This window comes from Phyllostomus hastatus, unplaced genomic scaffold (genome assembly GCF_019186645.2).
Source record: "Phyllostomus hastatus isolate PE091 unplaced genomic scaffold, TTU_PhHast_1.1 phas_contig_29, whole genome shotgun sequence".
In the NCBI taxonomy this organism is placed as follows: domain Eukaryota; kingdom Metazoa; phylum Chordata; class Mammalia; order Chiroptera; family Phyllostomidae; genus Phyllostomus; species Phyllostomus hastatus.
Window position 1 is genome coordinate 25,775,440 of NW_025333835.1, and position 19,989 is coordinate 25,795,428.

Sequence of the window (19,989 nt, forward strand, 5' to 3'; positions counted from 1 at the left end):
TGTGCATAGAATAGTGTTTCCACAAGGGAAATGTTTCCCAGCATTTTCTAGAAAATTTATGTTTTTCTGAACCCAGAGAAAAATCATTTGGGAAAACAAGAAAAAGAATAACAAGTTCCCTGTCAGAATTAAAGCTGAATAGTCACCATAGAGATATTAGTAGTTTGAAGAAGTAGACTGATCTCAAGTTGGAAGCAAGAGCAAAAATCACTGACGTGCAGAGTCAAAGAGTAAGGGTGACATTTCCAGAACTAGGACGTGAGCAAAGAGGAGGGAGGCAGTTAAGACCTAATCGTCTCTGTTGCCATGTTCTAAGTGTTTGGGCCCCATCTGCTGCTAAGAGTGCATGATTATCGCAAATAAAATAAATATTAATACATTTATATGCATAGTATACTTTATACAAATCCTTAGAGAGTGGTTCCAAGAAATAACAAGTTCTGGAAGCAAAATAAGTTCTTAAATTGGCAATTTCCACACGTAATTCTGTGTGGTGTTGTTAATTGTGTTAGGATATCAGGATGTTATGTTACTATAATTCTACCCAATAATGTCAGCTGGCCTTTTCCAATGTTTGAAAATACTCCATAGACTACTGGGCTTTGTAAACACTTTCACAGAGAAATGCAGGGAGAAGAAGATTAGAATGTTGCAGAATACTAAACAGAATTAGTAACTGATCTAAAATCTGAATCAGCAAAGCAATAGAAGTTTCAATGGCAAAAACAAATTCAGGGCAAATGAGTGAAATAATTTCATTATTGCAGATTTTTTTGGACTTACGCTACCAACTGCCACAAAATGAAAGGAATTTTCCTACAAAATGGAATATTTGTTATGAAATAAAAATCAAGATAATTGAATAGACCCGAAATGCCTCGTATGTTTTAAACTTTCATTAGGAAAAACACCTTTAACATAAATTACACACACTTACCGTGCAGGGGAGATGCCACGACCCCGAAGGCGGTTTTCCCGGGGCGAGGCTTACCCACTGCGCTCCGGGTGTGCTGACCCCTGCGATGTCCCCACACGTGGGCAATTCGACTGCATAATCGTGGTGGTGGGGGGCTGCGTTCGTGCTCTCCCCTGAAAAATAAAAAATATATGTATTTTACATATTTGCAGTATTATCTTTCAATATCCTCACATTTATTTAGCATTTATTTTTATTCCATGTTTCCCTCTTTTAATGTTTTCTATTACCAAATAGCAATACCAGATGGAGGTCATTTTCATGTTATTAAAATACATAATTTTGTTATAATATGAGTTCATGATAATCATAAACTATGTATTTGTTACTATTTTTACCCAACACCTCTGCAAATTTGGCTCTATGACAGGAAAATGATTTAATGTTTATTATTATGGTCACCTATTATTATACAAAAACACTCAAATAAACCATTATAAAAATACAGATTAGCTTATCATTTAGGGACTTTCTAAGAATTTCTGAGAATACTGATGCCTCAGCCCAGAATTCTGGGGGGGATTTGGAAACACAAGAAAGGGGTTGAATACAGAGGAGCTGGCGGAGGGGAACCCTGGTGAGGGGAACCCTGCTCCATCTTATAGTCAAGAGCCTAGGGTCCCCTCTTTCTCCAGCCACAAGCCCGTACCACCACACCCCGAACCGTGGGGCACTAGGAGTTTAAGCTTTGGACATAGAAATGTCTTCAGACTTAGGGAATCTGCAGTAAGATCTAGGAGCACCTGTGGGTTGACAAAGGCACATTAAGAAAAAGTCTAGATACTCTACTGTGGGACCTTCTCACTCTTCCTTTATTTGCATCTCAAATGTCACTAGCCAGATGAAAACTGTCTCTAACTTGTTTGTCATCTCCCCAGCCTCAGCTTGTGAAATGAGTGCACTCTCCCAACATAAGTCTGCCGGACCCTCATCCCCCACCCACACTCCTCAAGGCGTCAGAAGTCATTCTTGAGTAAGAATGAATGAATAGCCAGGTTAAAGGATTCTCAAGTATTGAGGAAATCCTCCAACTGGGAAGAAAAAGGCCAGAACAAATAGACCCACTAATAGAAAACAGGGGGATCTTGAGGACTCAGAGACAATGGGGAAATTTTGGGAGCAGGTGAAAACCTTTAAAATGAAATGGTTAATATCTTCAGAGAGATAAGAGAACAAATTGCACCCATAAACAAAAGAAAACAAGCATGAGACAAGAAAGGACTTTAGACAATTTTTTAAAAGAAGAAATAAAGAATTCAATATATGATTTGGATGATGAAATTGATGAAATCTCAAGGAAAATAAAATAAATGCTTACTTAATGTAAAATTTGGGAGAAAATGTTTATAATTAAAGACTAAGCCAGAAGGTTCACTATTTAAATAGCATGTGTGACAAAATTTGAGAAATAGAAAACAACAACACAGGTACAGAAACAGAAATAGTTTTCAGGAGTGAAGAACCAATTTTCTGATTAAGAAGGTTTAGTGAGTCCCAGCACATTGAAACATACGCTCATTTGGAACAAGGAGTACAACCTAAAATAATCATTGAGAATAAAAAAAGTCATAAAAAACAATTAAAATGACAATGGCTTCAGGCTTTACAGCAGCAACCCTGCAATCTAGAAGCCAGTGGAATATTACCTTTAAAATGACGCATGGACGTGGACAACAGAGAGGGGGTTAACTGTGGGCGAGAGGGGTGGGTGGGGTGGGGCAAAAGGGGAAAAAATGGGACAACTGTAATAGAATACACAAACAAAAAAAGTAGAAGCATAGTCAAAAAAGTTCTTTCTGTGCAAAAAGTATTTTTAACCTAGAATTCCATCTCCAGCTCATGCAAATTGTGAAGGTAATACCATTGAAGGTCATATAGTACTTCTTAGGAAAGTATTAGAAAATGTTCTTCAAAAAGATGAGGAGCTATTAAAGAAAAACTTGGGGATCCAGGAAATGAAAGGTCATCCCATTCCAGAGAAACCCGAAGGGGAGAGTCAGGTGTGGGAGCAACGGTGCACAATGGAACCCGACGACAGGGCACAGTGCAAAGAGCATCTCCAAAGACAAAGAAAATGGAATTGATAGTTTAAAAAATATATATATATGGTCACTTGGAAAAATACAATTGTTACAGAGATCTGTCGCACATTTAGAAAAATAGTGAAAATTTCACAACATTAAAAATGAGGGGAATCAGAAACAATAGGGAAACAAAAGCAAATTACCATAGTATATTGATAACTCAGTTTTGAAAAATAATTGTTGGCCTAGTAATGTAAATAGCTGATTATCCAAAATTTGTGATAAAACAGCCCTAGAGAGTCCTGTGTGGCAAAGAACCAATGTCTCTGGCCAGCAGCTAATGAGGTCGGAGGCCTGCTTATAGCCAGCCATGCAGGTGAGCTCAGAAGTGGCTCCTCTCCCACTGCAGCCGTGAGATGGACGCAGCCCTGGCCAAGACCTTGACGGCAACCTTAAGAGAGACCCTGAATCAGAGATAGTCAGCTAAGCTGCTCCAGGATTCCTGACCCACCGACACTGAATCAATAACTGTTTGTGGTTTCATGCTGCTAAGTTTAGGTGTAATTTGTTAGGCAGCAGCAGGTAACTAATACACCTTTCCTTTCTTAGATATACTAGAATAGCCAGCCAGGACAGTAATCTTCCATTATGTAACATATAAACATTATTTTGCTTGACATAGAATTATGGAGTTTTTATTTTAGAATTTCTTAGTGCCCAAAGAAGATGCTTTGCTTCCTTCATTTTGTGGCTCAAAAACAGTGAAGAATCAAGATCAGACAGATTATGGTAGAAATGCTTCTAATGCTATTTCTGTTTGTCTAAATATGTTAGAATTCATTACAACTGGCACACTACAGTAATGTCCATGTTAACTTTACCCATCAACACTTTGGCCCAACGCTCTCAATATGGATAGCATCTACATTCTGGTGATGCATTCCTACATTCTGGTTGCAGGAGCCCATCTTCCAGCTCACAAAAGATTAGTTGGAGTAGACACCTGACTCTAGTTGAGCCAATCAGGTCCTCTCTCGCTGAAATTTAGAATTGGGGTACATTGATGGAATCATTTAAACTGTAGGGACCTAAAAGGAATGTTACGTGTAGATTTTGGGTCTACATGCAGCTGTCATGAGACATGCATATGCAGACAATTAAGAAGACAAGGCTGTTTACAGAGTGATAAGCCTGAAGCCAACACATATGAAGAACCATGGTCAAGGAAACCCGGGGCTTGATGTGTACACACACACACACATACACACACACACACACACACACACACTGTTGCAAGCACATGTGCACACTCTTGGACATGTGGTTCCCTCAGCAAAATTTCTTTTAAATAAGTTCTGTGGGCATTTCTCCTTACTTTAGTTAGTTTAGCTTTGGTGGACTTCTATGCCTTATAAATAAACCATCTGGGGCTGACAAGGAGTTAGCACCGTTCATGGGGTGAACTAGAGAAGCCACTTCATGTCTAAGCTTTATCAGCACTGTATTCCTGAGATACAGCTGCCAGGAGAAACAAGGACAGCTTATGAGCAAGCACTTCATAAAAGACACCATCAATAACAAAGCAAAGAAGTTGTGATTTTCTTCTTTCAAAACATTTCTATATAAATAAAGCTTTCTAAGTACCAGGTGATCCTAGTAGGAGCCATTCAATCTTACTCAGCAGTCTGTAGCATAGGAAAACTGACATTTCTGAACTTAACAGGCTCTACAGTTATAAAAATCACCTTATAACCATGATTATTTATTCACATATATTAACCAGCTTTATAGGTGCATATCCTAGATTATCTCATTTTCTTCCTGTGGGATATTGTGGGCTGTAACTCTGAGACTAATTTTGAATCTTTTTAAGATTTTACTATTTAGTGGATCCATTCTGATACTGCCTTTGTGATAGAAAGGTTATCATAATCAGGTAAAAACCAAAGATAATTCCAAAGCTGAGTTCAACTAAATTTGCTGTCCCTGCTCATCTTTTACATGTTGTGAAAATATGTAGTGTTTGGAAGCCAAACTGCATTCTGCAACATTCATTTAAAAAATATTTGTCAAACCTCTCCTATTTGCACAGCCATTGTTAGTTTTTGGTGGATGTATAAACATGGGTAACTTCTATAACTTCTCTGAGCTTTGTTTTTATAGTCTATAAGATAGTAATATTTTTCTTATTTTTACATTTGTGTCTGAATAAAAAATCAGTTTACTTGTGAGTACATAGTAGATATACAGTAACTGTTTTTTTTCCTTATAATTGTAAATATATATATATATATATGTGAACAAATTAACCTGAGTTATTTGGCACCAATCTGGGCACTGGGACTACAAAATTTCAGGCAGCAGAAGGGAAATGCAATAAATACTAGAGGAATAAGAAGTCTGCCAACTGAAAATAAGCCAAACTCTGAGAATTAATTACTCATTACAGTACCACATGTATCAATACAGGCCTTTGTTAGGCATGGTCTGAGCACAGCAATAAAACCAAACATAAGTTTAGAAGGTCGGTTAATGATCAAAAATTAGTTGAAAGGCCTATTACTAAAATTCATGCACTTCTACGAAGATTAGTTGCTTCTTGGAAGCTTCTCACCCTTATTTAACACAAAACTCTGTTAATTGATAAGCATCCTAACCCACATAAGATTAGCAAAAGCAAATTAAGAGTAGAGCACAATCCTTAGGTGCACCTACATTCTCCAGGGGCCCTTGACAGTCTAACCCAAAATCTCCAGGCGGGAGAATCGATGAAAGTAGGAACAACTCATACACAAATGACTGAGTTGTTACAACCTAGCTCAATAATCAGTGTCCCACATAAAGGTTACAAACATAACCAAACTTGTACTTGGAGAATGAAGAATAAGAACAGAGAGAATTAAAGACTAATTTTTCCCTCCAGTAATAGGAGTCCCTGTCACTACAGTTATATTGACCAGTATCAAATGTAATTTAGTGTTAACAATTCTGTCTGATTCCATGCTGCTGTATCATTTCTTTTAGGTAATCTATGTTCCTGATGGAAAGCTGTTTTTGTAAGAATATTGAGCTTATTCTTGCATGGTGTTACCTTTCTCACATAAGAAGAGGATTATCTCATCACATTTTTACCTGCAGGCTGACCTCGTGGATCTGTGACTGTGCCGTTGCTCAGGGTCCCACCCCAGAAGTGCCCACGATTGGTTTAGGCTCTGCTGCCACCGTCTTTAAATTTCCCATGATGTTTTTCAACAAGGGACCCTGTGTTTTCATTTTGCACTGGGTTCTCCAAATTATGTGAGGGTACTCTTTATGTCTACAGTCCTGCCCAATGAGTCTATGCAGTGGTGCTTTTGCTATTAAGAAATAAATAGTCCCAATAATTATACCACAATCAACCACAAATTTATTCTAAAATACCATGATGTGTGGTTGTTTCCTCTGTTTTATGTGGTACTTCTCTCTTTTCTAATTAAATTGCCACATAAGACAAGAAAACCAATGAAACTCAAGTAGAGAACCCAGAGACAGATTTGTACATGTATGTACCCTTCCCACTTCACAGATATGCCATTGGCAGTCAGGTGGAAGAGCTGCAGTGGGCACTGCAATAAATGGTGCTATCCATGGGGGAGGAGGAGGACATTATATTTCTAACTCTTGCCAAACCCCAAAATCTTACCAAATCAAAAACCAAGGGTAGATTAAAAAACTAATTGTAAAAAGCAATATGTAGTATAATGAATGTGATCATGTTAAAAATGAGATCATCCAGTCATCAACACACCCAAAGGAATTGAAAAGTCAAAGCACAAGAATTTGTGAATATATTAAATCACATACATTTTAGACATAACTAACATTTGGAAGAATATTTTGAACAGTTTAACAGAAAATTGGGCAAAAGATTTGAATAGGCACTTCAAAGAAGAGAAAACTAAAGTGAATAGTGAACGCGAAAATATGCCCAGAGTCAGTAAAAATCAGAAAAATACAAATAAAAATTGGAATGAGATACCATATTACACTCACCAGACTAAAAATTTTAAGTTATGTATTACCAAATATCAGAGGACATGAATTAATAGAAACCTTCATATATTTCTGGATAAATCATAAATTGAAAATTTTCTTTAGAAAATAGGTCTTAAATCAATATGAAACAGACATGCTATATGACCCACCAATTCTATCATTAGGGTTTAATATATTAGATAAACTCTTTTTTATGCATACAAAATATATAAGAAAATTCATGGCAACAGAGATCTTAATAGAGTATATTGAATATATAAAATGGGATATCATAATTCATTGATGTAGTACAGTAATGAAAATGAATGAATTATAGCTACAAATATCATCAGAGATGAATTTCACAAACAACAGTGAATGAAAGATACATAATTTGAAATGTTTATATGATATAATTCTGTTTATGTAAAGTTCAAAAGCAAGCAAAACCAAATAATATGTCATTAGGGGCACATACATAAGATGCAAGATAATTTACTTTCACATTGGTGAGGATAGTAGTTATTCTTAGAGACAGGAAGAGAAGGATATATCCTCAAAGACAACTGGATCAGGGACTTGTATATTATTCTTTCTTTTACTTTCTTTTTCTTTTTTTAATCTTCACCCAAGGATATGTTTATTGATTTTAGAGAAAAAGGAAGCAAGGGGCAGGGGGAAAAACATCGATATGAGAGAGAAACACTAATCAGTTGCCTTCTGTACATGCCCTGACTGGGGATCAAACCCACAACCTACACATGTGCCCTGACTGGGGATCAAACCCACAACCTACATATGTGCCCTGACTGGGGATCAAACCCACAACCTACATATGTGCCCTGACTGGGGATCAAACCCACAACCTACATATGTGCCCTAACCAGAATCAAACCTGCAACCTTTTAGTGTATAGGACATACTGTAACCAACTGACCAACCCCATCAAGGCAGAGAATATTTATTTCTTAATGAGAGTTTTGGCTACTTTGATGTTGGCTTAGTAAAATGCCTCAAGTTTCAAGGTACTACGTCTCTAATGTCTACTGTGCTTAAAGGCAAGACCTTTTAAAGAAAACTACATATCATCGACAAACCTTCAGTAAAAATCACAAATTAATTCCCAACTGCGATACATACAATCTTCCAGAATAAACAATATTATCTTCATTTATGCATTAAAGATTTTTGAAAGCATATTATATGCTGGATCCTGTGCTAGTTGTTTGAGTGACTAAGTGTAGGGTTTCATGGTAACAGACACAATTGATGCTCCTTGAACAACACAGGTGTGAACTGTGTGGGCCCACTTATATGAGGATTTTTTCAATAAATACTATAAATGTATTTTCTCTTCCTTATGATTTTCTTAAGAATTTCTTTTCACTAGCTTACCTTATTATAAGAATGCAGTGTATAATACATATAATATGCAATATATGCATTAATTGACTGTCTATATTATAGGTAAGGCTTCCAGTCAATGGTAGGCCATTAGTAGTTAGGGAGTCAAAAGTTACATGGGGAATTTTGACTGTGCAGGTGTTAGAGTCAGCTGTATATAGCTATCCAATTAGTGGTTATCTAAAGTGGCTACCCACACTCCACTCCAAAGAAAATTTCAGGTAGTCAATACTAGTACTAAGTCTTCAAGAACATACATAGAAAGGGATGTGTTATCCTCTGTGATTTATAAATAACTGGAATAAGATTTCATCTTTAACCTAATTTCAGGTACAGATTGATAAGCAAATGAGGAAATAGAAAGAAAAGATACATCTTTCATGCCATTGAATGCTGTTTTCAAAAACTATCTAAAAAATTTCCCCCAAATAAAAGACTATCCGCAGCAATAATTGTCAGAGAGAAAAGTGTCAAGGGGAGATATGTTGAATAATGAAATTACAGCCATCTGTTTGAAGAGGGCTTGGCAGACTTATTCCATAACGGAAGCATTTATTTTCTCTGCCAGAAATTGGTCCCAGGGGTTTAAAGTTGATCCAGAAGCACTGTGGCTTTATTTTACACACTAGATGCAAAAGATCTAACACAATTAAGGCTTTTGTATACCCAGATCTTTGTGTAACACAATCAACTTTAAACCCAGTCTTTATATTTGCTGGTTATGACCTTATTGAAAGTGTAACTGGCTTATTGAATTAATGACTCCGTAAGAGCAAACAAGTTATTTCATTCTTTCCTAGTGTAGCTCCTTTAAATCTATTCCCTCAATTTATACGACCACTTCTCAACCCCTTAGATAAAATTCCTACCACCTACCATAGATTGTCTCATCAGTTTTAGGTAATAAATGATGTAGCCCAGTGTAATAGTCACATGACTCCAAACCATCTTCATGTTAAGGCTTCTCTCCTCTCTCAGCTATACTTGGAATCATGGGGCGTAGTAAACTTTCTTTCTTTCCCCACTCACTCTTTCTACTTTTCTTTTTCTACTCACCAGAATGCTCCAGAGGTTTAATTGAGAAAAGAATGAAATGGAAAAGCTTACTTGTTTATATTAAATAATTGACATCATTGTTATAAGGAATGGAAGGAGGATTTGGGAATACTCTGTTAGGAGGGACTTAATATATCCATGAATTGGTATAATGTTATTTGAAAGAGGATTTGAATTAATTGTAAATATACATTGCAAACTCAAGGGAAACCACAAAACAAGTTAAAAAGAGAAATATAATTGATAGTATAATTGAGAGAAGAAAAATTGGAATCTTATAAAATGCCCAATTAAAACCAGAAAATACATAAAAATATTAGAAGACAAAGAAGAAAGAAAAGAAATAAGGTTAATGAATATGAAACAACAGCAAATACTATATATAAAAATCCAAAATGTATCAATAATCACTTTAAACATCAGTGTTCTGAGTACACTCATTACAAGACACTATGAGTGGATGAAAAATGAAAACCTAGCTAAATGGTATTCTACAAGAAGCCCCATTCAACATAAAAACACAGATAAATTAAAAATAAAGAGATGAAGAAAGATATACCATGCTAAAACTCATCCAAAGAAAGCTGGAGTATCTATATTAAGTGTAGACTAAAAAGGCCATAAGGCAAGGAAAAATATCTAGAAAAAAAGCAAGGCATTACATAATGATAAAGTGACAAATTCTTCACAAAGGCATAATAATCCATAATGTATATGTGCCTAACAACAGAGCACCCAAATTATGTGAGGAAGAAATTAATAGACCTGAAAGGAGCTCTGTATGAACCCACGATCATAGTTGGAGACTTTAACACCCCTCTCAGTAATTGACAGATTCAGCAGGCAGAAAATCAGTAAGAACATAGTGAACTAACCAGCATCATCAGTCAACTGGATCTAATTGACATCCAACAACAGTAGAGTGTATATTCCTCTCAAGTTCACACAGGACATTCACTAAAATAGACTATATTTTCAGCCATGAAATAAAACCTATCAAAATTTGTGGGATGCAAGGAAAACATCACTTAGAGGGAATACATATTTTGAATGCATAATTGGAAAAAAAGATTTATGATCAATAATCTGAGCTCACAAAACTAAAAACAGAAGAAAAAATAAAGTCAGAAATAGAATAAAAGAGTTTCAGTGTATATTACATTTGTAAGAATTATTTTATGGAGGAAATTCAGTTGAAATTGAATTTTTACTATGTATTACAAAACAAGTTCAAATTTTCAATCTATCATTTAATATCTGACTAATATCAAAATACTATCAAATCTCTCTGAAGCTCACTTTCTCATCTATAATAGAGACAATAACACCTATGCTTATTTATGTTCATTGTGAAGATTAGATGAAATAATTGATGAAAAACACTCAGCACAGTAAGCACTCAAAAGTGGTAGGAGTTGTCTTCATCACCAACCTCATCACCTCCACCACCACCACCACCATCATCATCATCATCACAATCAAATGCATATTGATAAGCAGTATTGAACATTCAATGATAATAAAGCCTGGTGAGAGACAAATTGTTGAATCTATAATATAAGCTTCCTCTTTGCTAAGGAAACTACTTAAAGTCCACCTTTTACAAAATATGTTCTTATGTGAATTCATCCTAATATTGATGGCTTTCCTTCTCCACGGTGACTGAACATTGAGACACTTCATCTCTTCAAGTACTGCTAAAATTCCACTCATACACATTCATTTGCAGGAAATTTTGTGGCAGAGGAGAGAGGTTAATTATCATATACCTCAAAGAAAACAGTATCGAAATTCTTACTAAACATTTCTTTATGTTCTATCAAGCCTTTCTTAGTAGTTCTGCCAACAAGGGTTTTGTTTTCTGCCCCCTTTCCCCATAATGTGCCAATTCTCCTGCCTTCTCTCTCCCTCTCTTGTTTTCCTTTATAAACTTCAAATCCCTCTCTCCCTTTCCTAAAGAGTAATTCAGCTCTCCTTGGCTATACCTCTTAGAACTTGTATAACAGATCATATAACCTGAACTCAGAGAGTCACTTTATTTTTAGGACTGTTCATTTTATTCTGCTTTGGAGAGTTTTTCCTGCCTGGCCATGGATGAAATCCAGGCCTGTCTCATAGCATTTCCAGGTTGAGTTTTCTGTTAGTTCATTTATGTTTGGTCCAATTTAACATCAAAATTATTCTCATAAAGATTGAAGATTCAACCCACCCTCAATCTAAACCTAGCTCAGACTGGGAAAAACTACAGTGAGGAAGGGTTTTGTTGTGTGCTTCTTCACGAATTCCCCTCTAGTTCTTCTCACTCCGCAGCCCCTTGGTGGAGAGGGAAGAGAGATTAGGTTTGGAAAAAGTCTGGAATTTACACTGGTAATCTGTTCTCCGCAGCTTCCAAGAGTGATGGATGCCCAATGGCCTTTTGTTTGGGTGCAGGGTAATCTGAGGGCACCTTGGCCAATCTCTAGAGATTGGGTAATCTCTAGATTTTCCCAATCTCTAATGGGAATCTTCGACTTGTGGTCTGTGATAGGTAGGTGTTTCCTGTGCTGGCTGCCTGCAACTCTCCATGAGGTCCTGGATGCCTTTACTCCATCCCTGTAAGGGCTACATCATGCCTTTAGCCATTCCTCACAGGTGAGGCCCCTCCTAAGTGACCTAGCCCCTCCTCCTTCTACAGGGTTCAGATCAGACCCACAGGAATGATAAGCTCCTTTGCTCAGTTACACTCTGGGGAATGTAGGCCAGTCCCAGAGCAGCACTGTCTCTTAGCTCCACAGCCACAGGCTCCTCCAGACAGCTGCTCGTAGACAGGTGTCACTGTCTCCCAGTGTGCAGGGGACAGAGAGAACATGGTACTCTGACAACAGACTCTCTAAAGAAGTCCTTTCCACCAACACACCTCTATCAGTCACTTGCCTTTCCATACATCCTGAAGGTGGTGATGGTCTAGGCCAGCGATTTTTTACCTTTCTCATCTCATGGCACAGGGAAACTAATTACTAAAATTCTCTGGCACACCAAAAAATGTACTTTTTGCCAATCTGACAAAAATAGGTGTAATTTTGATTCATTTGTATCAGGTGGCTATTTTATTGATAATCCAAGGGAAAAGAGTTCAGTGCCCCTGACTAAATAGTATTGAATGTTTTGAAATTCTCGTGGCACGTTGGTTGAACATCAATAGTCTATGCTATAGTGGGTCAGATTGGCATCATTCTTTGGCAAATTGTGCATAGATGTTTTGGCATCATTATTAAAAATGTATGAGCACCAAACACCATTTGTTTTTACTTAGGGCTTCATCCAAAACTAAGATGCCAGGATAAGTCCCATTTTATCGTTGTTTCATTTGCATATAGAAATTCTGCAGTTATGTTCAGCAAAACTGAGGAGTATAGATTAAAAATTTTGCATATATAGTAATTTTATGCATTGATTTTCTATTTTTAAAGACATTTTGTGTTGATTTTTATTTTTTGTACTTTATGTTAAATTAAAATAATTTCTTTAAAGGCATACTCAAGAGATATAACCAATGGAACAGTTGGAGAAAGCAATTCAAGTGTGAAGAATCTTTTCCTGTGTTAAATTCTTAAGAAAAAGTCCTTTCCTAAGGTTGGCAGGGTGGGTAAGGTAGGGTGTCTCTCGTGTTTTAAATTTTTCTTAGTTCTATTCTTTAATGTTTAGAGCCATAGAGAATACTTCTATGCACATATAATGTCACCAAAATATTAGGCTTTCTTTAATAATATAAAAACAATGTAACTGAAGTGGAATTAACTTTTAAAAAATCGTTTCATTATCTTTTCATTTGCATCATAAAACTTGAACTTAATAAACCACCAGTGGTATAAGTACATTAAGAAGCTAGGTTGCCAATTAACATCTTTTTCCCTGTGAAGAGATAATCAAGCATAGAAAAACTTAAGCAAGTTTGACTTTAATGTAATTATATTGGAGACAAATTTAATCAGATATTTATTAGGTTTCCCCAAGGAACCTTTGAAGGACTAGCATTAATATTGTTTTCCTACATATTCACCACAGCTAAATCTTGAAGGAAAATAAACAAAGGCGCTCTCTTGCAAAGTTTTTGAACCCAGTTTCTTTTGCATATTCTGACTCCACATAAGCGTAAAACTCCTTTCCTGAGCCCTGGCTGGTGTAGCTCAGTGGATTGAGCTCGGGCTGAGAACCAAAGTGTCTCAGGTTCGATTCCCAGTCAGGGTACATGCCTGGGTTGCAGCCCATGACCCCCAGCAATTGCACATTGATGTTTCTCTCTCTCTTTCTCCCTCCCTTCCCTCTCTAAAAATAAATAAATAAAATCTTAAAACAAAACAAAACAAAACCTCCTTTCCTGGCAATGGTGCTTTTTGAGTCAAGAACATTGGCTGTTGATACCAAGTTGACCAGCTGGTGTTGAGACTGTGTCACGGTAATGGCTGGTCCAGTTGCTCAGGGAATCCCCAAATGATCCTAGAGAGACCAGGGAAACAGAAATGTGATGCAGGTGTGCACCAGGGTGTCGGATACAGCATCAAGTTAAGAAGAGCCTTTAGTGTTACAGGTAGAAAGCTTTCCTACAATCCACTTTGCTACTTATGTTGCCTTTGCAGCCCATCTTAGATACTCGTAAAACGGGAGTGCTTGAATCGTAAACATTTGTGGCCGTTTTGCTTCTCAAGACCTTCTGTGTTAGCTTTCCCATAGAGTAAACAAGTTTGCGATAAAAGGGATGGAAATAGAAAAGCTTGACATTTTTACTAAACAATTTATGGCATAGTGCCGGCTTTCACCCACTGTCAAGATCATTCAGATCCCTGAAATTCAGAGCTAAATCATCATTTGAATGTCTTCAAGTTCAGCTCCAACTGCAGTGAATCCTAAGTTTCTATAATAGATTCTTCCCTGGAGCCAGATTTTATTCACTTTTTCAAATGTTTCCTATTACAGGGTCCAGCAGAAGTAAGGCTTGCTTGAGTGTGGTTGGTAGGGTATATGAATGTCTCACATGAGATGGACAGCAATTTGAACATTTCACCTAAAATGTCACATGGTGTGCTTAAGTGTGATATTGTGATGTTACAGAATTACATGCTTATGATTTTGTAATAAAAGAGCTTATAATAAAAAAAGGGGTGTTATTTGTGCCAAATCCGTATATGATAGACCAGTTCATTCTCCTTTTATTCTTCATTAAGGTCCAAATAAAAACGTGGTGAGTGTTGCTTTGATTTCAGTGTTAACAGTTCACAGATATCTTACGCTAAGTTGTTAGGGAGTATGAAGATAAATAGTGCTGGCTTCTCACTCATTTCTTGTGCCTTGATGTAAGGGACCAAACAAGATGCCACCTTGCCTTTGCTTTTTCCAAAAATAAACCGAGGGAAGGGAACTGGGAAGGAACCTGGCAAATCTGGTCATTTCCAGAGATCACAATTTGGAAGGAGGTAAATATCAGCTTGGGGTGGGCGGTTGTTCACTGTTGCAGATTAAGAATCTTGTTCTGTAAAGCAAATGTCTCACAAAAATGTGCTCGAGTTTCTAATACAAGTAGACGCATGCTGCTGAGTGCAAGAAACAGGACAGGAAAGAGTAAGAAACACTGATTTAGTGGCTACCAAGAGCTCCTCACTTCTGTTCGGTAGTGTGGGCCATCTCATTGCCTGTAACCATTGATCACCACTTCATTTTCTACATGCGCATTCCAGTTTTTGAGGAAATGGTGTGCTATATGATCAATTTTCTGGCTTTTAGCGGGAAGGACAAACTGTAAATTATTACACAAAGACATAAACATTTCTTTGAGAAGCAGAAATAGAATTTAGCACGCTTTTCCCTTGTTTACAAGGTGCCTGAAATGTATTTCTTCTCGGTGGAGTTTTGACTGCATACTTAGTATATCTGTCTACTACATTACAGTCTCAGGAAGTCCAAGAAAATACTGGGATACTCAGATTAAACAAAAATAAAAAATCATACACTTTCCTATTTCCACCCAGAAAAAAATTCCTTTCTCACTTTCTTCATCCCTTATTTCTACTTTGCAGTGGAATAACAGCTGTGGTTAGCTTGATGGATTTCAATAAGATGCAACAGATGTTGCTGGAGACACCTATGTTAATAATAATAAAAAAGAAACAACTATCCAGAATTTCTGTTCTCCAGATGGAGTTCCAGTCTTTTAACCATTTATAATTCAAACATTTGAAGTAAAAAGGAAGGGTAATTCCGATTAAGGTGGGTTGCTTATGTCCTGCCAAAGGTAATAGAAACACTTTAGTTTCCTTTAGTAAGCCTGGGTTGGGGTGGGGGGTGGGGGTGGGGTGGGGAGGGCGTACTTTAGATGTGAACAGTTAATGTAAATTTATTCCACATCCTTTCAAAAAGGAAGTAATTGAGTCAGCAAATATGTAAATTCATGGACAAAGAGGACATGTTTACATTTAAGTCCTAAGGCTACTTGAACAGTATATTAAATAAAGATTGTATTGTTGAGGTTCCAGAAAGGAAGTTGGTCTGCAAGCAACTCTTCTTACTGTTAATGAGCTATAACTGTGTGCCTAGGAAACTGTCTTAAAAACATAGCCAAAAGCTCTTTTTGTACCAACTCAACCTTCTCTGTTGCTGTGTTACTGAAGAGAAGAAATAAACTAACATTTAATGAATCCCTACTATGTGCCAGGCATTAAATTAGCATGATACCTACTTTACTTCATTTAATCCTTGTTGAAATCTGTGCCCGATCCTGGGTGGGATTTTAGAATCTTATCCAACTTCCATCTACAGCCATACCACCCTGAACGCACCCGATCTCGTCTGATCTCAGAAGCTAAGCAGGGTCGGGCCTGGTTAGTACTTGGATGGGAGAATCTTATCCAACTTCTGGCAAAATGCCTAGTTGTTTAAATCCTAATACTCTAACCCCGCTTTTTCTGAGGGATGGCTTATCTTTTAAAGAATCACTGTATCACTTATCTTTTAAAGAATCACTGTAGAGAAGAGCTTATACCATCTACTATTTAGAAGACACGTCCAGGCACGTCTGCATTGAGCCAGGTCTGCATATTTCTGGATTATTTCAATGTGGCTTTAATCAAATTTTGAGGGGCTCAGAGTTTTATGGGGAAATATCCCAACATTCTATTTTAGCATATTCTTTATTTTCTTAAAGAAATAGAAATAATATTTATTCATTTTGCTGTTTCACTCTACTATTAATACAATTTTTGACTTTTCTGAAAACTTTCAATATACAATTTCCTTCAAAAGAAATATTTTAAAAGATTTGGTGCACATGGAAATTATAAGACTCGGTCATATATGTGGTTGCATTTAGGTTTGACAAATTTTATTCTGAGAAATCTAAAATGAATTCAAATAATCATCAAAGCCTGAATACTCCCTAAGCTTTCACATTTTCCAAATATATAAAATATTCTGCTACATAACTAGAAAAACTTATAGTGCCAACACAGAGTAATGAATGCATGAGCTTAAAATAAGTAGATTCTTAGTCTCCATAGAATTCAGAAACATGGGTTAGACTGATTTAACATGCTTACCGCTGGGAAGCATGTGCTTTTGCTTATTTTCCTCCCTTCTGTTTCTCAGCCCAGATAGACATTCAGTGACTGTAACATCCTTGTTCACTCTTTATCCATTGTGGAGTATCACCCACTAAGAGCAAAGAAAGCCTGTAGTGTGGGAATCCAGGTAGACCATGGACACTGTTGAAGTTTTTAGTAGTACTAAAGTCTTATCCTTCCACTGTTTCTTTATTTAAAAAGTTCATTTATAGGCTTGGAAAGGAAAAAATATCTTTAATACTTTACAACTTAACTAATAATCCAGCCTGTATTTTCAAACAATGCATGGGGGCATAACAGCATACTCGTATTAGAATAGTGTCTGACATAGTTTCAGGATAACAACATAGTCTCAGTAAAACAGATGGAAATAATCTTTGAAATTCATTTCTTCACTTTCTAACATGGAGAGATACAATAGTTTAAAACCTCTAATTTTGTTTTGTTTTTCCTGCTATATCCCCTTTGCCTGGAAACTGCTTCTGATTTTCTACTGTCTGTTTTTTCTTAATTTGGGTGACATTGATTAATAAAATTACATAGCTTTCAAGTGTACAGTTCTTTTTAAAAAATACATTTTATTGATTATGCTATTACAGCTGTCCCATTTTTTCTTCCCCTTTATTCCCCTCTGTCCTGTACCCTTCTCCCACCATCATTCCCCCACCTTAGTTCATGTCCATGGATCATATATACAAGTTCTTAGGCTTCTCCATTTCCCATACTATTCCTAACCTCCCCCTGTCTATTTTGTACCTACCATTTATGCTTCTTATTCCATGTACCTTTTCCCATTTCCCCCCTCCCCATTCCTACTGATAACCCTCCATGTGATCTGTATTTCTGTGAATCTGTTCCTGCTCTAGTTATATGCTTAGTTCATTTTTTGTTTTGTTTTTGTTTTTAGGTAGGTAGTTAATAGTTTTGAGCTTGTTCTCATTTTACTGTTGGTATTTTTGATCTTCTTTTTCTTAGAGAAGTCCCCTTAACATTTCATAGAATAAGGGCTTCATGATGATGAACTCCTTTAATTTGACCTTATTTGGGAAGCACTTTATCTGCCCTTCCATTCTAAATGATAGCTTTGCTGGATAGAATAACCTTGGATGTAGGTCCTTGCCTTTTGTGACTTTGAATACTTCTTTCCAGCGCTTCTTGCCTGCAAGGTTTCTTTTGAGAAATCAGCTGATAGTCTTATGGGAACTCCTTTGTAGGTAACTGTCTTCTTTTCTCTTTCTGCTTTTAAGATTTTCTTCTTATCTTTAATCTTGGGTGACTTAATGATGTGCCTTGGTGTGTGCTTCCTTAGGTCCAACTTCTTTGGGACTCTCTGAGCTTCCTGACTTCCTGGAAATCTATTTCCTTTACTTGATTGAGGAAGTTTTCCTTCATTATTTGTTCAAATAAGTTTTCAATTTCTCAGTCCTCTTCTTTTGGCACCCCTATGGTTCAGATGTTGGAATGTTTCAAGTTGTCCAGGAGGTCCCTAAGCCTCTCCTCATTTTTTTGAATTCTTCTTTCTGCATTATGTTCTGGTTGACTGTTTATTTCTTTCTTCTGTTCCAAACCATTTACGTGAGTCCCGGTTTCCTTCCTGTCACTGTTGGTTCCCTGTACATTTTCCTTTATTTTCACTTTTCATAGCTTTCACTTTTTCCTCTATTTTGCAATAATACTCAACCATTTCTGTCAGCATCCTGATTACCAGTGTTTTGAACTCTGCATCTGAGAGGTTCAACTATCTCTTTAGTTGAGAATTACAAGTATCTCACTTACTTATAATTTTTTCTGGAGCTTTGATCTGTTCTTTCATTTGGGTCGTATTTTTTTGTCTCAGTGCACCTGTTACATTGTAGGGGCAGAGCCTTAGGTATTCACCAGGGCGGGGCAACCCCCACATCACTGCGTTGTGATGCTGTACATGGGTGGGGGGTTTCCGAGAGGGAACGGTGCCACTTGCTAGGCTCTCAGCTGGCTTTCAATCACTTCCCCTACTACCCACAAGCAAATTGGGCCCTTCTGGTACTGATTACCAGGTGGGTGGTTTGTGTACATTCTAGGACCCTGTGGGTCTCTCCAACAAACTCTCCTCTGGGGCTGGGAGTTTCTCCTGCTGCCTCAAACCCCACAGGTTTTTTCAATCAGAGGTTCTGAGGCTTTATTTCCTCACACTGGAACCCTGGGTTGTGGGGTCTGTCTTGCTTTCCAGTTCTTCCTCCTGGTTCATCCACACACGAACATGGGAATGCCTGCTCTGCCAGACACCACCTTGCCCACCCCAGTCCTCCAGCTGCCATCTTGCCATGAGTCCTCTCCACCCCTCCTACAGGGCTGGATGAATATTTCTTCTTTAATTCCTAGGTTGTTGGACTTCCATACAGTTTAATTTTTTGGTAGTACTGGTTATTTTTTGTTTTTAAACTTATTGTTGTCCTTCTTTTGGTTGTGCGAGGAGGCAAAGTATATCTACTTATGCCTTTATCTTGACCAGAAGTCCTCAAGTGTATAGTTCTATGATATGTCATGTGTATATTGCATTGTTGAACAAACTGGAAAAACAAACAAACACTTATAGACACAGGCAACAGTATGGTGGTTACCAGAGAGAAGGGGAGAGGTGAGGTAGTAAAGGGCGAAGAGGGCCAAATATATGGTGATGGAAACAGATTTAAATTTCTACTCTCAATGACTTCCTCCACTTTTTAAAATCTTAGCAATTACTTAGAATCCAGTTTAAACACCAACTGCTGAGTAAAACCTCCTCTAATCTTAACCTCGTAAAAACATACACAAATACCAATCTTCCTTCCTATTGCATTTTTACACCACCTTTAGAGAATTACCATTGTGCCACATTTTAAGTCATTTCTATTCATGTTTATCTCCATCACTAGAATTAAGTTCTTGTTGATGAGATTTTGACTTG

At 37.1% G+C, this 19,989-nt stretch overlaps 1 non-coding gene across 1 annotated transcript; it reads left to right on the forward strand.

Annotated features, from left to right (window-relative positions):
* The first annotated feature begins 929 nt into the window (after positions 1-929).
* On the forward strand, positions 930-1,092 carry LOC123818961. Its single transcript, XR_006785737.1, has one exon. It is a non-coding gene; the product is annotated as a U1 spliceosomal RNA (small nuclear RNA).
* Positions 1,093-19,989: the final 18,897 nt, after the last annotated feature.